A 16,238-nucleotide genomic window follows, 5' to 3' on the forward strand; every position below is an offset into this window, starting at 1 on the left:
CGGACTTGGCGGGACTCACACGTCTACCGCTATCCTAGTCCTCCGGCTAGGACCTAGGGGAGGCTATCTGACCCACCGCTGGCCCGGTGGGTCCTGACCACTGGGTATGCCGAGCCTTAGCCCTTAGAAGGGCTGAAAGGCTGGTCCAGGGTCCTAGCTAGGCTTCAGCCCAGTCTTCTGTCTTCGTGCAGGGAGCGAACTTCCCGAGGTCCGTTGGGTCACCCGTCTTATACCCCTTCGTGGCCAGGTAGAACCAATCATACATTCCCACGTGGAACCGTCTGATTGGTTCGCACCAAACCCTGGCCACGATCCGTTTCACCTCGACTGACCCCAACCGTTGTACCCAGGGGTAATGCTGCACCGCCCTGGTGGCAACGCGGGTTACGCAACAGCGCGTAGTTAACACCTCTACACAAATTACATTTATTGTAATATTAAATTATTCATAAATATTTAACTTAAGTGAATTTTTTTAATGTGATTTCATTTAAATGCGTAAATTCACCTAAAATGTATTTACAATTAATTTTACTATTCATGTTAATAATTGCATTATTAAATGTATTTACTTATTAATTGATTTACTTAATATTAACTTTATTTGCTACTTAATATTCTTCTGATATTCGTTGTGCACAGTTGCAAATTGACCCGCTGAGGTCGTGACGGGATTATTTTGTTCCATTCCTGTTGCTTTGTGCCCCCGGTACCGTTCCCGTGCTGCTGTGATGTGCACCGACGCAGACTGAAGATCGATTGAAGAAGACAATGCAGGTACCTTCATGTCCAGTCAATGTCTCGTTACTTGAACAATTATGTAAAACCTTACCCATAGCTCGAGGAGTATCCTGAAGCTCATTAAATAACTTAACAATTATGATTGGAATCTAAGCTCCACCGTAACGAAGAATTGAAAGCTGTCAATGCTCCTCGCATTTCCACTTTCAACTGAAGAAGATTCAAATCTTGACGATGCTCCCAGCACGTGGAGGGAACGTCACAGTCATCGCGCTGATCAACAAGGGGCAAAACCTGAAAGCGCATCGTAGAAAGGCACAACGCGTAATCTGCACACCACACTCTGACATGCACGCCGCTCACCAATATAAGCACCACAGTCCAGGCTCAACCTTGCGTAGCTTCCGAGATCTGGAAAAACAAATCGGCGACATTCCGGGTTGATTTGGCCACAGCATCTTTTGAAATCTCCCGTGCACTTTCATTAGGGGACATACATTTAGTATGTAAGCATAGACGGGGGAGGGGGGGGGTTAACCCAAACGCGTACGCTTGCATATGGGGAGTCTACTGACAATGTATGTACGCAAGGGAAACGGGGGGGGGGGGGGATAAAGCCTTGATAATATTAATGCAGCCGGTGGTGGACTATCTGTTTGCTTGAACACGTTAACAATATTACTCCATGATCGTTTCTGCGTGGATTAAATATCTGCCGTTCTATAGGATTCAGGAGGGGGGAGTGAGTCAAGCCAACTTACGCAAGTGGGGAGGGGGGTGTTAAAAGTATGCATGGGGGGGGAGGAGTCAAGTTTTGAAAGACTTTTGCTTACCTACTAAATGTATGGCCCCTAACTCAGCCCGCCCCGCGAATCCCTGCGGTGGAGCAGCAGCTCCCTCGCGTGGCGTGCACCAACACCGCTCCAGGCAGCGCCTGGACTCAAACGGCATCTGGGAATCGGTCGCGATTCGTGACTCGGTCCGCAACTCTGGACCAGTGCTGGCAGTAAAACAATGAACCCCACGTGACCCCCAACATCCCCATCTCCCCCACCCCCTAGGGGTCCCTCCTCTCACGTGACAACCTCCAAGGCCCTCCCACCACCCCGACAACCCCCCCCACCTCACGCCCCCTTCCCGAGCACCCTGCACCCCCTACCCCTCCCACTACCGCTCTCCCAACCCCTCCCACTACCGATACCCCATCCCTTTACCCCTCCCCCTACCCCTCCCCTACCCCTCCCCCCACCCCTCTCCCGACCCCTTCCCTACCCCTCTCACTGCCCCTACTCCTCCCCCTACCCCTCCCCCACCCCTCTCCCGACCCCTTCCCTACCCCTCTCACTGCCTTTACTCCTCCCCCTACCCCTCCCCTACCCCTCCCCCCACCCCTCTCCCGACCCCTTCCCTACCCCTCTCACTGCCCCTACTCCTCCCCCTCCCACTATCCCTCCCACTCCCCTTACCCCTCACCCTCCCCCTATCCTCCCACTACCCCTCCCCCTACCCCGCCCTCTAACCCAGGGCACCCCCCCCCCTCCTCGCACCACACTTCATGTGCTGGTCTCTAATTGGTGAGGGCTGGGCTAGGCCTCGTGCTCGTTACTGGGTAGATGACAGTCAGCTGCTCGCTCAGTGGATCCCTCCGCGCGTTCCATCGCTGCCGCTCAGCCAGGCTGCTCGCTCGCTCAACGCAACGCGTCGTGTTAGAGGCATCCCGGACCACGGCAACGGTGTGAAGGAGCGACGTCAGCGGCGCGAGTTCACGTTGAGACGTCTCCACGTGGGGTCTCCTCGTGATGGGAGCCCCACGGTGTCCGCGTCTCTGTCGCTCAGGGCTGCGCTGACACCCGGCGTGGGGAGCGGTGGCAGAGCGGTTAGCGGCACGCTGCGCTTTGAACCCGGGCAAGCCGAGTTGGATTCCCGCTCACGGCCACCAACGCCGGTGACGAATGTTCTGAACAACCGGTCCTAGGCCTCCCCTAGGTCGACTCGGCCTCAAATGTGTACCTGGTGCGGTGTGTAGTAAACATCGCCACAAGGGAGACAAAGGCGGCCGGGCGTGGTGCTGACCATCCACCCCATCGTGTGCCACTGTGGTGGCCTTCACAGGTGCTGCTACCTGCTAACAGCACTTGCCTCAACAGTCTGTTAAGGCTACACGGGGATCATTGTCGTTGTCTCTGCTAGTCTGAGCTGTGCTGCCATCGAGTGATACAAAAAGATCGATGTAAGTTATTTTTTTACCGCCTTCAATACAAACAGCTGATTAATACAGAGGCTGGTTGCTATGGAAACGCGCGCCACAGTCGCTATGCATAGGGACGTGCTTAGTGACGTCACCACGCACAGCACGTGACAATTAGTGACTATCTTCTTTATTATTTCGGTAAAGTCACGTAGAATGTCTAAATCGTAGCGTGAGAGAGCAGACAGACGCCAAGCAATTATTTCAGCACCTGCGTTCACAAGGCTGGGAAAATGTAGATAACGCTCCCCCACCGCAGCTAGGATAAGACACCACACGGGCAAGCCAAGAGGAGGGAGCAGAGAGAGATGCCTTGAAATTCCTTGCTAACGAAGGCATCAGCAGACCTCAGCAAACAAAGTAAGTTAAAGAAATTACAAGACAGTCACACCGAACATTGATACTAACACTATTCACCTTAAAATGACGAGGCCTGGATAGCGGGGTGAATCACAACCTGGTCGAACATAAAACTACATGATACTTGAGCGATGTTAAACCGGGGGCCAGGGAAAAACAGAGTCTCTCGGCTGCCTTTATCTTCCTGCAGCACATGATAAGAATATGCATACGCTCAAGAGAGCACCTTCCCTTGAAATAAAATAAAACACCACGATGGGAAACTAATACAACCGACCTCGAGCCACATACAAAATCATAACTGTAAGACTATGGTGGAATAAAATGTGAACTTAAAAAAAAACCTTAACGAACGTGGACTCACGGGGAAGGTCGCACCGGAGGGAATATCGCCCCTCCCTCCAGGTTGTGCAACACAGACAGAGACGCCTGTGAGACGATTTGTAACACCTGTTATGGTTTGTGGAAAGAGGAGGGCAACAGAACTGTGCCGTAAATGACGCACACAAGGACACACATACAAACGGACGCAGATACGGACACGCACTCCAGACCACGACACACAGCTAAATAAATAGAAGCTCCACCTTGTGGGGAGGAGCCAAGAGGAGGGATTTTGGCATAAAAGAGGACACTACAGCATTGAAACCTCAGTTCGTCAGGAACTCAGCTGAGTTCGTCCGGAACTCAGCTGAGCTACCATCAGGAGCTCAGCTGAGATAATCAGCTGAGTTCATCAGCTCATCGGGGCTCAGCATCAGCGGAGCTCAGCTCATCAGCTGAGTTCACTAGCTCGGCTCAGCTCATCAGCAAGGAGCTCATCAGCTCAGCTGAGCTTGCCAGCTTGGCTCATCCCTGTGTGGGATCGGCCTCTGCCAACGCGGAGGAGGTCTCTGCCGCCCGCCGGAGTGGCGAGGGTCGCTGTTTAGCGACGAGGCTACGTGGTGCGAGTCGGCTCATCAGCAAGGAGCTCATCAGCTCAGCTGAGCTTGCCAGCTTGGCTCATCCCTGTGTGGGATCGGCCTCTGCCAACGCGGAGGAGGTCTCTGCCGCCCGCCGGAGTGGCGAGGGTCGCTGTTTAGCGACGAGGCTACGTGGTGCGAGTCGGCATCATCAAAAGTAGCATTGCAACGAACGTGTATCAACAGCCAGCAACATCACCACACGCTACCAGCGAGCTGCGTGCGCCATCTACCGACAGGTCATCGCAACTACAACAACCGGTGTCAACAGCCAGCGACACCACCGCACGCTACCAGTGAGCTGCGTGCGCCATCTACCGACGGTTCATCGCAACAACAACAGCATGTCGGCCCATCAGCTCGGCTCAGCCGAGCCGAGAGAAGAATCGACCGATACGTATGACGCGCACCGCCCCCACCACACAACAGGCCAGGCGTCTTTTTGGCGCAAAGAATCAACTCCGAACACTGACTATTCAACACAATTTATATCCCTCACCATACACGAGTCAGGAACCAAAAGCCAATCCCAAAACGTGAACCATCTGTGGCCGTGGAAGCATCGCTACAGATCGGGTGATAACAGTCCGTCGTTTATAAGCATATTCATAATTTTCCTCCTTAAAATTTTGTTTTGGGTTGTACTTCTAATCGCATAAATTACCAACCGATCCATCAATACGAATTAATCCTTGACCCCTTCGCCACGGAGCTACGCTCACGTGGGGGAATAGCGTATCCAACCGGCTTCCTTATCAGGCAAACTGGTCCATAATTAATTAAACGTTGGCCCAAGATAAGGATATCAGGGGAGAGAACGCCCCCCACCGCACACCCTCACTCTAAGCCATTTCGGTAATCATATAATCTGTCCGATGGATCTGTTGATATATTTGTGCCTTTGGGAATAATAACTGTTTTGATCGCCTTTTCGTAGGAATATCGTCATATAATCTTTAAGTACCTTTCGTTACTGATCGCCGCACGTACTCGCATACTCTACAGAATACTCTACCGTTCCGTGACCCAATGTGCTAACAACGTGATAAGGGTTGCATATGATCAATAATGAGTGCGGTACTGCGTGAACAATTCAAGTATAATCATTTATTATAAAGTTAAGGTTTTATTTAGATTAGAATATGCATGTTTTAACGACTCTCTCTCACCAACTGAGCTCGCGTTACGCGGCAGAATTAACCATAGGTGCTGTTGTCAAAGGGAAACAACCCAGTCATTGATGAGACTGTGTTGATACTGTGTTGTAATTCCAAGCCGAGAGTTGTATCTTTTAGAGTAAAGGTTTAAATAGAAATAAATTGATTAATGCAGAAGTGACCGTGTGATTCTTTCCTGAAATCTATGCATAAGAACTGGTTCTCGGTTGAGATATGAACTTGGTGACCTAAAATATAAACATACAAATCCACTCAATAAACGTTAAAGTGAGAATAATTGTATTATACTGATCGATAATACGAAGTTAAACAGCGAAGCCGAGTTGGCTCTGGCATACCGCATCATACTAACATAACTGCATACGATTAATTGTATTGTCCCGATTGATAACCGACCCTCGACAATGAGGCGGGGTCTGATTATCATAAAGGCTGTCATTAACATAACCAACCCCACTCGCATAAATTAATACGATTATGACTCGAATTAGCATAATTTGTATGCATAATTACACAAATTTACATAATTTCGGATAAATTATGCACATTTCAAATTTCATTTATGTTTCTTATTGCATCAAATTTTCATAACCCACACATATACAACAGCGTCACGTGGCACCGTCTAGCTACTGTCACTACCACACCGCTGTCATCACACCAGCACCACGGTGCGTCACGTGGCACCGTCTAGCTACTGTCACTACCACACCGCTGTCATCACACCAGCACCACGGTGTGTCACGTGGCACCATCTAGCTACTACCACTACCACACCGCTGTCATCACACCAGCACCACGGTGTGTCACGTGGCACCGTCTAGCTACTAACACTACCACACCGCTTGTCATTACACTAGACCATATTTATTTATAAATATATATTTATATTTTTGATATTATTTTTCTCATATATTTAGTTATGTATTTATATAAATATAAATTAATGCATAAAAATATATGTGAAAAATATATATAAATTGTTATAGGTATATTTATGTATATACATATACACATGTATTTATATTTTATATACATATTTAAACGTGTTCGTGTTTTGTTATATAATCATATCATTATATATGTTTTATATAAATGTTCATTTACATATAAATATATTTCGAAATATATATTTACATATACATTAATATTCATACGTAAATATAAGCATTAAATGAAAACATAATATACAGTGAATATGCACAGATATAAATATGTATTACATAATTTGTGTGCGGCGTGTTGACAAAAAGCCTGGGGACGACTTTTATTTTTCGTTCCCAGTCCCTGTCACTGGGTAAAGTTCACACGTGGTGGTTGTGGTGGTGGTTATTGTGGTGTTTGTTGTGGTGGTTGTTGTGGTGGTTGCGGTGGTGGCTGTTGTGATGGTGGTAGTGGTGGTTGTTGTGGTGGTTGTTGTGGTGGTTGTGGTGGTGGTAGTGGTGTGTGGTGCCACAATAGCGAAGCCGCTCCGTCGAGACCGGGGCCGTCGCTGTGCTGCTGCGACCGAGAAGCCACCCGGCTCCCATCACAGCACTTCCTCCGCCCCCCCCCCCCCCCCAACTAAACACACACACACACTCAAGTAGGGCCTCATGGGGAGGAGAGGGGGGCACCTGCCCTGAGTTTTTACCCGAGAAGCCCCCTCGTGGGGGTGCTCCACGGTTTCTCAGTGTCAGGGAATTGGCACTGCGGCGCCGTGGCTTAACTTAGAATTAAATGACCACGGCGAACTCACTGAGAACCGCAGTGAGGAGATGCTCAAGACACACACGGACCAGCAGACAGGTGGGGAGCGGGGCAGCGTGGGTTAAGCGTCTCTACCCATGGTGCACCGCGGGCTAGCGTCTCTACCCATGATGCACCGCGGATTAACGGCCCTACCCATGATGCACCGCGGATTAACGGCCTGACCCGTGATGCACCGCGGATGGGCGCTGCGAGGGCTTTGAAAGGAGCATAAAAAGGGACGCTTTGGGGAAGCAAGGGGCCATTATTTTTTGACTGGAGATCAACAGGAGGGAGGGATCGCGGAGCCGTCACCTGACTGTTACTCACACGTCCGTGAGACGGGGCAGAGAACAGCCAGATGCTGGTTACAGCATCATCTATCCGCGACCTCCATAGCTGCGAGGCCGGACCGTAAGTACGAGGGAGAGAGGTAAGACAAAGGGACGAAATTCGGAGAGAAAATAGAGGGCAGAGAGGTCCATTAAGTATCAGTCAGTAGCGAGATAAGTTAGACCTGTCCTGCTGGTCCGTACTGACACACACAGTCTAGTTCGATACTCGCGGGGAATAAAACCACTAATAGGATAAAGCTGTGTCGTGGTCACTGTGAATGTGAGGCGGGCGACGGAGTGTTTGGTGTTCGCATACCGGTACGAGTGTGTACAGAGTGTTTTGTGTTCGCACGCATACGCGGCTGTTTGCAGCGAATAAGGGAGTAGAATGTGCTTAGTGTCCGTACCTGTACGATCGTTTACAGTATTGTTCAGCGCGCGCGTACCTACACGAATATCTTCGGTGGTGCCCAGCGCTCGCGTACCTGCGCAATAGCCTACAGTAGCACTTTGCGCTCGCGCGCCTGTGTGACGGGGTGGTGGGGTGGCGGGCGCGCACTCGCGCGATTGTCTAATAGCGAATAAAGCGCCTGGCGTGTGCGAATACGCAGCTGTGTAAACAGCCCGTTAAATCGGAGCAAAGTAATCGCGGCGTGTTTGTTTTTGCTTAAGCGCGTGGGGCGTGGGTGGGAGGGAATCTCACGGAGGCGCGCCGCGCCTGTTTATTCTCGTGCAGGACGGGGTTTTACTTTGCGAGCGCGCTCACCGCGACACGCCGCCGTTGCACAGGGTAGCGCATCGCGAGCGCAAAGCGTACGAGCCGCTAATTAGGCTACGCAAACGCGGTCGACATCCCAGGCAGAGGTACAGGAGGGCGAGGCATTAGGAGTCGGTAGTCTGGACCTGACAGAGCAGCCGGGGGGGTAGCGGTATGAATGGAACGGGGGAGTCGGTGGGCAACAGCTCCGACAATTCAGTGATGGCGGGGGACGGTAGCCCCCACAGTTTGGCGTCAGAAGCGGTACGAACCCCCGCGTTACCCCACGCGAAAATAAGGCATATATTCACCGGCCAGGGTACCCCTTCGTGGAAAGCGTTTGCCCGCAACGTCCTAGGGGCTAAGGAAATTAATGGGTTTACGGACGCGCAGGCGTTACGTCAACTTATTATGAATCTGGATGGGCGGGCAGCCGATTTTGTGGAAGCCCTACCCACAAGCGCGCAAACCCAGCTAGCAGAACTAATGTGCCAACTTGACTCACGGTTCGGCGTGAGTAATGAAGAGGCGAAAGCAGCCTTAGAGGCACGCCGTCGCCAACCCGGCGAGGACCTGCGCGATTATGCCGAGAATGTGCGTGAGCTAACAAAGATCGCATGCCCGGGATACATGACAGAGGTGATTGAGGAGCTTGCCGCCGAGAAAATCCAGCAATACTTGACTCGCACGGCGTGGTGGTAGCCAGCCATGAACTGTACGCGCCTTCCCTTTATCGCCCTTGTCGAGCGCGCACGTAAGTGTGAAAGAATTTCTAGTGAACGCGCACAGCTCCGAGGACTGGGACGAGAGCACGCCATCGCGAGCCTGGGCCCAGGGGAGGAGGAAGAGGAGGAGGAGGGACTCGCCCGCACGGTAAGGGGTCGAGCAAGAGAGTCTCCGGGGCCCCGCGAGACAACCCCGAGCTGGGTAGCGGGGATACAGATGGGCATAAAAGATGTAGCCGGCCAGGTGACCCATGTACACGAGGAAGCGAATACAAATATGGAAACCATCCAGTCCGAGATGGGGGAGCTAGGCTCCACAGTAGGGGGGCTGACCAGGCGGGTGTCCCAGTTAGAATCCGACCTTGGGCACCTGCGTACGGGAAGGGGGAGAAGGGATGGGCAGGGGACCCCCTATGGGACCACCCCCCGGGCATGCTACCTGTGCGACCAGCGAGGGCATCTCATGAGGGACTGTCCCCAGATCGCCCGTGCTAGAAAGGGACCAGGGTTAAAACGCCAACGCCCCCTAGAGAGTGGACCACCTAGGGGTGCAATCAATGAGGTCCAGAAACAAAACGGCAATAATAATAATGGGTGAGCGAGTGACTCCCACACAGGTTCCGACCACAACACCCAAGGACGCGGTGAGGACAGGCGACTGGCTGCGGGAGCTGGTAGCAGGAATCACGGGGGCCACGTCACTGGTGGAAGGACAGGTGAACGGGCAGCGCACCCGGATCCTACTGGACACGGGGACCATAGCCTCACTCGTGAGCGCCGCGCACTGCAGCGTGCTCGGGGTTGACGTGAGCCGCCTGCACGCCCCGGATCGTGCGCTGCACACAGCGAGCGGAGCCGGGATGGGGTTGCTGGGAAGGATCTCCCTCGAGGTCCATCTCGGAAACCAGGTGTGCACCCAGGAATTCTACATCTCGAGTGTGTTGTGCCACGAGTGTATTGCAGGTACGGATCTCCTGAAAAAGCTGGGGCTCAACGTGCAGCCCCGCCAGCGATGCGCCACCGTGCAGGGCAGCGGGGAGCGGATCCCGTTCCTGGGACCCGAGCCGAATCGCCCTCACTTCACACCCGTGGCCGCTACGCTGGTGTCGGCCGTCACCATCAGCCCGCTCGCCGAGATGCTAGTGCCAGTGGCAACCCCCTCCGCCGACCCCACACACCGACCATCGGGCGAGGTAATGCTAACTCCTCACCCGGAGTTGGCAGCGCGGTACGGAGTCGTAGGGTCAGCCACACTGGTAAACGCAGATGGGGGCCGACTGTTTATGCGGGTGTTTAACCCACACAGTACCCCGGCGTTACTACGACGATGCACCACAGTAGCCACCATACACCCCCTGCACGCGCGCCACTAACGACTCGGTGTTTGCACTCTGGGCGGAAGACCCTGGCCACTCCGAGGACAACCAGGATCTGGCCTGGCGGGTCGGCCCAAACCCCCAGGCCGAGATCGCTCCCCTGCATGATGCGTTACATGTGGCTTGGACAGATTTACCTAAGGGGGAGGCCGATCAGCTGCGCGGGTTGTTACGGGAGTACACCGACGTGTTCAGTGAGCACGATTCAGATGTAGGCCGAACAGACCTTGTTAAGCACCAAATTGACACAGGTGCAGCCCGACCGATCAAACGCCCCGCATACCGGGTGGGCGCGCCCGAACGGACCCAGATCAAGGAGGCAGTCGTGGACATGCTACGTGATAACATAATTCAGCCCTCGACGAGCCCCTGGTCTGCCCCGGTGGTGCTAGTGACGAAAAAAGACAGGTCGACCCGATTCTGCGTTGATTACCGAAAATTGAACGCAGTAATGCTCGGCGACGCCTTCCCCATACCGTGCATCGACGACACCTCTGACAGCCTCGCAGGAGCACGTTCTTTTTCCACCCTGGATCTGGCGTCCGGGTACTGGCAGGTGGAGATGGCGGAGGAGGATCGGCCGAAAACTGTGTTTACCACCCCGATGGGGCTGTTCGAGTTTCGAGTGCTTCCGTTCGGACTCACTAACGAGCCCGCGATGTTCCAGCAGTTGATGGAGTTGGTAATGCGGGGCTTACAGTGGGAACAGTGCCTGATTTACCTGGATGACGTGATAGTGTTCAGCAGATCTCTGTCCGAGCACTGGTCCAGGTTGCGAGAGGTGTTCTAGCGACTACGAGCAGCCCATCTCAAGCTCAAGCTGCGTAAGTGCTACATTGCGCAGCGCGAGGTGGGGTACCTCGGACACCGAGTCAGCGAGGCGGGGGTGCGCACCGATCCGGAAAAGGTGCGAGCCGTAGTGGAATGGCCATGGCCCAGGAACCTGACGGAGATCAGGTCATTCTTGGGACTCGCCACCTATTATCGTCGATTTGTAAAGGGATTCAGCGAGATTGCACACCCCCTCACCCAACTCACCTCCCCTAAGAACCCCTATCGATGGACGGAGGCCTGCCAAACGGCCTTCACTGCCCTCAAAGACCACCTCACCCGCACCCCCACCCTAGCTTTCCCAGATTTTACCACGGATTTTATCTTGGACACCGACGCCTGCAGCAGTGGGCTGGGCGCGGTGCTGTCACAGGTGCAGGGTGGGACGGAGCGGGTCATCGCATACGCCAGTCGGACCCTGAGTGGGGCCGAGCTGAATTGTTGCGTGACCCGTCAAGAACTGTATGCCGTGATCTTCGTGTGTAAACAGTTCCGACCGTATTTGTACTGCAGGAAATGTCGGGTGCGCACCGACCATTATGCCCTGCAGTTTCTCCTTACATTCAAGGAACCACGGGGGCAGATGGCGCGATGGCTGGCACAGTTGCAGGAGTACAACCTGCAAATAGAGTACCGAGCTGGGCGTACGCACGCAAACGCGGACGCCTTGTCAAGGCGGCCCGCGGTGTGCGCCGAGACAAGGTTGGAGGAAGTCTGCCCGTGCTTCACGGGGGGCCGTTGCCGGCAGGTGGCAGGCCCCCAGGAGCGCACCGAGACTAACCCTCCCCCGGTGAGAGGCAGTGCAGTATGTGCCACAGAGACCCCGGTAGGAGGAACCAGGGACCCTGGGGACCACTCGGCGGGCACGGGGCCCACACCCCGGGGCTTGACCGGTCGCGCAACCCCACCCGATCGGATCCAGGAGGACGTCGGCTGCGCCTTTCCGGGCCGCGATGACGCGCAGCTGAGACGGACCCAGCTGCGGGATCCGGATCTGGCGGCGGTGGAAGCGGCCCTACGGGAGAAGAAGGACGCCCTACCAGGACCCTGGAGTGGTTTGTACGCCCGGTTGTGCTTGCAGAACGGAGTAGTACGAGAGCTGACCGAAGCCGGCCAGCATGGGTGCATCTGTGTTCCCGCCCAGGTGCGACCCCAGCTGCTAAGACTGGTGCACGACCACCCGCTCGGGGGCAATGACGGGGAACGGCCCACTCGGGAAACCCTGCGTCGCCAGTATCTCTGGCCCAAGTTAGCACAAGACGTGGCCGCCTGGGTACAGGGCTGCCTCGCGTGCTAGCAATGCGGGCCGAAACCAGCGCGATACCAGGTACCCCTGAGATCGTTCCGCGTCAGTCAAACGAATCAGCTGGTTGGGATCGACCTGCAAGGGCCATTCCCGCGATCCCACTGGGGCAACCGATATATTCTCGTAGCGGTAGAGTACTTCACACGCTATCCCGTAGCGGTGGCCATCCCCGATAAGACAGCCCTCGTAGTGGCCCGAGCGTTCGTGAAACACTACGTACTGAAGCACGGGATCCCCGAACGAGTCATTACTGACCAGGGCAGTGAGTTTGAGGCAGAGCTATTCCAGGCGCTGTGCCGGGAGTTCGGGATCCAGAAGGACCGAACTACGGCGTACCACCCCCAGGCAAATGGGATGGTAGAGAGGATGAACCAGACTCTAGCCGGGAAGCTTAAACGCATGGCGGCCGTGAATCAACGGGACTGGGACGAACACCTCCCCTATGCTCTGTTCGCCTACACCACCACGGTACACACATCTACGGGACAGACCCCGTTCCTAATGATGTTTGGTCGTGAGTCTCGTCTACCCACAGATCTGCTGTTCGGTGTCCCTCCGCCGCAATGGGAGGAAGGGAGCCGCCCCGTGGAGCACCTGATGGAGACCCTACGAGAAGCGAGGGGCTGGGCCTACCCGCAAGGCAAGGCCGCACACCAGAGGCAGGAGCAGGGGACTCGACCCCGAATGGAGCCCCCTCTCTACTCGGCGGGCTCTAAGGTATGGCTGCACACCCCTCGCGTCGGGGCCGGGCAGGCGGGGAAGCTAACCACCTACTGGCGGGGACCCTGGACCGTGGGACGACAGATCTCCCCCTGGACGGTACTGATTCAGGGGGGGGGAGAGAGGCCGGGAGATGGTGGTCAACGTCCGGCGACTAAAACCATGGAGGGTGGCCCCAGCGAAGGAGAACCCCGCCGCTCGAGTACCCCGAAACCCCGGGGTCCCCACACCCCCCATACCCGGGGGCCTCGCACGGTATATGGGCCCCACGGAGCCCCGGGCCCCGGGCCCCGGGGGGTCCTGACCCGGGCCAGGGAGGACGGGGACGACGGCCCCTAAACCCTCCCAGCCCGCAGGTGCCAAGGATCAAGGAAAACCGCTGGAGTGGAGGAGGAGACCGCCGCCCGAACTCCGGGAGACGGAGCCACCACCCCCGAGGCCGGCCACGAGGACTGGACGAGTCCCGCGGACCCCGCGGCGCTACCTCGTGGGAGCAACCCAGGCGAGGTGCTCCAGTCAACCCGGGACGGGGACTGGCACCTCAGGGGGCTATGTGGTGCCACAACAGCGAAGCCGCTCCGTCGAAACCGGGGCCGTCGCTGTGCTGCTGCGACCGAGAAGCCACCCGGCTCCCATCACAGCACTTCCCCCGCCACCCCCCCCCCCCCCCCACCTAAACACACACTCAAGTAGGGCCTCATGGGGAGGGGGGCACCTGCCCTGAGTTTTTACCCGAGAGGCCCCCTCGTGGGGGTGCTCCACGGTTTCTCAGTGTCAGGGAATTGGCAGGCACCCCCCCCCACCCCCAGGCCAAATGTCACTGCGGCGCCGTGGCTTGACTTAGAATTAAATGACCACGGCGAACTCACTGAGAACCGCAGTGAGGAGATGCTCAAGACACACACGGACCAGCAGACAGGTGGGGAGCGGGGCAGCGTGGGTTAAGCGTCTCTACCCATGGTGCACCGCGGGCTAGCGTCTCTACCCATGATGCACCGCGGATTAACGGCCCTACCCATGATGCACCGCGGATTAACGGCCCTACCCATGATGCACCACGGATTAACGGCCTGACTCGTGATGCACCGCGGATGGGCGCTACGAGGGCTTTGAAAGGAGCATAAAAAGGGTACGCTTTGGGGAAGCAAGGGGCTATTATTTTTTGACTGGAGATCAACAGGAGGGAGCGATCGCGGAGCCGTCACCTGATTGTTACTCGCACGTCCGTGAGACGGGGCAGAGAACAGCCAGATGCTGGTTACAACATCATCTATCCGCGACCTCCATCGCTGCGAGGCCAGACCGTAAGTACGAGGGAGAGAGGTAAGACAAAGGGACGAAATTCGGAGAGAAAATAGAGGGCAGACAGGTCCATTAAGTATCAGGCAGTAGCGAGATAGGTTAGACCTGTCCTGCTGGTCCATACTGACACACACAGTGTAGTTCGATACTCACGGGGAATAAAACCACTAATAGGATAAAGCTGTGTCGTGGTCACTGTGAATGCGAGGAGGGAGACGGAGTGTTTGGTGTTCGCATACCGGTACGAGTGTGTACAGAGTGTTTTGTGTTCACGCGCATACGCGGCTGTTAGCAGCGAATAAGGGAGTAGAACATGCTTAGTGTCCTTACCTGTACGATCGTTTACAGTATTGTTCAGCGCGCGCGTACCTACACGAATATCTTCGGTGGTGCCCAGCGCTCGCGTACCTGCGCAATAGCCTACAGTAGCACTTTGCGCTCGCGCGCCTGTGTGACGGGGTGGTGGGGTGGCGGGCGCGCACTCGCGCGATTGTCTAATAGCGAATTAAGCGCCTGGCGTGCGCGAATACGCAGCTGTGTAAACAGCCCGTTAAATCGGAGCAAAGTAATCGCGGCGTGTTTGTTTTTGCTTAAGCGCGTGGAGCGTGGGTGGGAGGGAATCCCACGGAGGCGCGCCGCGCTTGTTTATTCCCGTGCAGGACGGGGTTTTACTTTGCAAGCGCGCTCACCGCGACACGCCGCCATTGCACAGGGTAGCGCATCGCGAGCGCAAAGCGTACGAGCCGCTAATTAAGCTACTCAAACGCGGTCGACATCCCAGGCAGAGGTACAGGGGGGCGAGGCATTAGGGGTTGGTAGTCTGGACCTGACAGAGCAGCCGGGGGGGTAGCGGTATGAATGGAACGGGGGCGTCGGTGGGCAACGGCTCCGACAATTCAGTGATGGCGGGGGACGGTAGCCCCCACAGGTGGTGGTTGTCGTGGTGGTGGTTGTAGTGGTTGTAGTGGTGGTGATGATTGTTGTGGCGGTGATTGTTGTTGTGGTGGTTGTTTTGGTGGATGGGACGGTGGTTGTGGTGGTGATTGTGGTGGTGGTTGTGTTGGTTGTGATCCACCAACCTCCCCGCCCCCTCTACAGTGCAGGGTCACAGCGAGGCTGCAGGTTGCCCCTCAGTGCCTCTGTTTTGTTTTTGTTGTCGCCAACGCGGGACTCCCCCAGTGGCGGGAATCCAGAATGTCATAATCTGTGTTTGTAGTGCAGCAGAAATCCGATGAGCTGTGAAGCTTTTTGTGTTCACAGATGGTGCAGTGGTGAGGGGTGGACGTGGTGGAAGCGCGTGGGGGGGTGGGGGGAGAGGGGGAGGGGTGACGTGATGACGTCACCGCGTTGGGGGAGCGTGTGTGGTGACGTCACCACGTCCATGACGCAGCAGCATACAACTTGAACAGCTCAGACATTTTTCATATTCTTAGCTCTTTCGGTAAAGTCACGTTGAAGGGAAACAATAAAATAATAAAATATATATAAAACTATAAAAATTCTCACGACGTTTCGACCATAACACAAACGGTCGTCATCAGGTGTGTCGGTTTGCATTCATTCATTTATTTTTAAACGGTGTATTTATTTACTTATATAAAAACGTCAGCGCCACGCACAGCGATTTGGCAGTTTATTTAGGACTAGTCCATCTATGTTCTGAAAAGAG

General features: G+C 55.0%; 1 protein-coding gene across 1 annotated transcript in view; it reads right to left on the minus strand.

The window, feature by feature from the left end:
* Positions 1-16,238, minus strand: part of LOC116957957 (E3 ubiquitin/ISG15 ligase TRIM25-like) — a 509,595-nt gene that overhangs the window by 248,553 nt on the left and 244,804 nt on the right. The gene's annotated exons all lie outside the window — the stretch shown is intronic.

The sequence above is a fragment of the Petromyzon marinus genome, assembly GCF_048934315.1.
Source record: "Petromyzon marinus isolate PM22_M1 ecotype Great Lakes invasive population chromosome 68 unlocalized genomic scaffold, UKy_Petmar_22M1.pri1.0 chr68_unloc.1, whole genome shotgun sequence".
In the NCBI taxonomy this organism is placed as follows: Eukaryota; Metazoa; Chordata; class Hyperoartia; order Petromyzontiformes; family Petromyzontidae; genus Petromyzon; species Petromyzon marinus.